The following is a 3,030-nucleotide window of genomic DNA, read 5'->3' on the forward strand; positions in this document are numbered from 1 at the left end:
TTTCAGTTCGAAAAGGAATATACTGTAAATATATGTAAACGTGTTTGTTAGGCAAATAAACAATGACAAATGGAGTGCAGCTAGAAAATAAATTTTACTTGTATTTAATTTAGATACAATACTTTCTCAGTCAGCCTTAAAAATTTTTATTAAACTTATTGGTTAATTGTTTTGCACCTATATTTGATACTAATGGAGCTACTTACAATATCTTCATAATTAGTTGCCTAAAATATTACTTTCAAAGTCGAGCTATGACAGATTCCTGCTAAAACGCTCATAGTGATTGCTTGACCGTGCTACGACTTTATTAGTCAGTAAGCTTTCTGTCAAGATGCTACGGTTCATAGAAGTGAGACATATTGCACGTTGCCTGAAATATCTCTTTAATGGAGAAAGTTATCCGAAAATTGTTTTCCCCAGCTTCAAGACAACACTCGAGTCTGGCTACAGTAAGAAGAAACTTTTCTTGGTTTGGATGAAATGAAGTAAGGCAGAAATCGGCTTTCCATTAAATCAAACTTCAGAACAGCCGGAATTCCATTGCGATTTTGCAAACTAATGTGCCACACATTTGAAAGAGTAATGTTGGCTATTTGATGCTAGAGAGCTCGGGTCGAGATGGATGCTGACTTGGTTGATATCAGCTATCCACTGACAAGTTCAGCTCAGTACCCCCCTCCCCCCCCCACACACACAAAATATTAACGACTATTTTTTTATGATTACAATGGGGTCCGAATCACACTATTACAACATACATTTTTATTACTTCACATTATTGTGGTGCGTGCACATAGGTTGCAACCATGATAACCTGCACGTAAACGGGCCGTTGACGATGACAGAACAACAGCGCTTCTATACAGGAGAGTACAGAGTTACCAGCGCCGCGTCAAATAGGGGTAATGGAGAAGTGGTTCTAATAATGAACAAAAAAATAAGTATGCAGCTAAAGTCGTATGAACGAAAGTATTGTAATGGCCTGGCGTTGTGTTACGAAACCTGTAGCTAACTGATCACTGTAGTGGCCATCCACTACCGGTCGTTACAAGTGATGTTAGACATGGGGCTGACATCTGCAACTGGATTCAGGACTACAACTCTAACTACAAAGTGAAGCATCAAAACGCAGTGCCCTGACTATTTTGCGGTGTTCAGTATCATAGCGTGTCAGTGCATCTTCTGCCAACCATGCTAGTAAATCAAGACAGTGCCCGCCCGGCTAGCCGCACGGTCTCACGCACTGCTTCCCGAGTGGGAAGGCATGCCGGGCTCCGGTACGAATCCGCCTGGCGACTTAGTGCCGAGGTCCGGTGTGCTGCCCAGTTTGTGAAGGGTTTTTAAGGCGGCTTCCCATCTGCCAAGGCGAATGCGGGCTGCTTCCTCTTATTCCACGTCCTTTACACTATGTCAGCGATTGCTGCGCAAACACCATCTCCATGTACGACACCATAATTGCTCTACCACGCAAATATTTGGGTTGTACTCGTCTAGTATGAGACGTTCCCAGGGGAGGAGAGAGGGTCCACTGGGGTTCGAACCGCACAATAACTCTGGGTTCGGTGTGGGGCGGCGGTGGGGTGAGTGGAGAGCTGTGGCCTGTTGTGGGGTTGTGAACCACTGAGGGCTACAGTGGGACGAAGCCTCTTCGTCGTTTGTAGGTCCCCAGTTGAATACACACAATACACAAATACAGAAACCCAGACGGTGTTCTGTGTATATTTAAATAACATAAATGTCAGTTTTCGCCTGGTTAGTATGGGCAACATGTCTTATCATAAGTAAGGGTCTTGGTTCATGATCTAGAAATATTTATGGTATTAACCCTGTGTAGTGCTTCGGGAGTGCAACCTGAGTTTTGTCGAGAAATATTATGATAGTATTTCTCTTAAGTCTTCTTTTAGTCATTTGATTTTATTTCTCCTGTTGTTGCTGTTTGTTGTATTTAATGAACAGAGGAAGCGAGTATTATTATTGTTGTAGGCTATCTACGTGATTTATGGTTTTGTTTTCATTTCTTTTTCTTTTGTTATTATGGTTTGGTGTATAGAGACTCCACTATGTCCGAATCTGAGACTGAAGTAACAGCTGTTCTTTAAAGGTTGTTACCACCAGATTCTCACTCACACTAACTGACTGAAAATCTAATAACATGTCAACACCAATCCTAAGCATAGCCAAATATGGAAAATATAAGTAATACTACATTTTGGGAACTGTTTTGATGAAATAAACCTGTAAAAATTATTCTTAATGCTCCAAGAAGACACTGTAATTTTTAGGAATATTTGAAATCATACTGTTTACTTAAAATCACCAGAATGCTGTTGACACCATTGTCTATGCAAATGCTTTAAATCTGATATTATCTGAAGCTAAAAAAAAAGAAAGAGTCTTACCATGTAATTGCAAAGCCTTATTCTGTCTGTGTGAAATGTAATTATTGTAATTAACAGAAACGATAATTGCAAATAATATAAACAAACTACTCTAATGAACTTCCAGACTGTTTTTTGAAAGGCCATTCGTACTAAAATGAAGTACATTTCTATTGAAGCTAGGAAACATACTACGAAGAAATTATATTTGATAAAATACAGTATGTATTGTTATACTTACATATCTGACTACTTCCATTCTGAATGAAACTGTTGTCTGAAAAGATTCGTATACTGCGTAATGTCATGTTATTTTCTACTCAAATATGTCTCAAATTTCTTTTTATTTCATTAATTTTCTGTTTTAACAGTCAATGACACTGTAGCAAAAGGAACCACTGTTGCATGCCAGTTTCACTCAATCTTTCGAGATGTCCTTCGTGCCGATCTGATACTAAATTTGTAATGGATTCTTAGAGGGTCACATTGTGCCAATTTCGTTCAGTTGTACTATGGCTTGTTTCATTACTTGAATGACTTTAAGAAAGAAATAAATTACAATGGAACTGAAAATCGTGTGTAGCGCGAATTATGTGAGCATTTTGGCCACTTAGTTTGTCTATTACTGTAATCAGCGGAACGACAATAA

The sequence above is a fragment of the Schistocerca gregaria genome, chromosome 1 (genome assembly GCF_023897955.1).
Source record: "Schistocerca gregaria isolate iqSchGreg1 chromosome 1, iqSchGreg1.2, whole genome shotgun sequence".
Classification (NCBI taxonomy): Eukaryota; Metazoa; Arthropoda; class Insecta; order Orthoptera; family Acrididae; genus Schistocerca; species Schistocerca gregaria.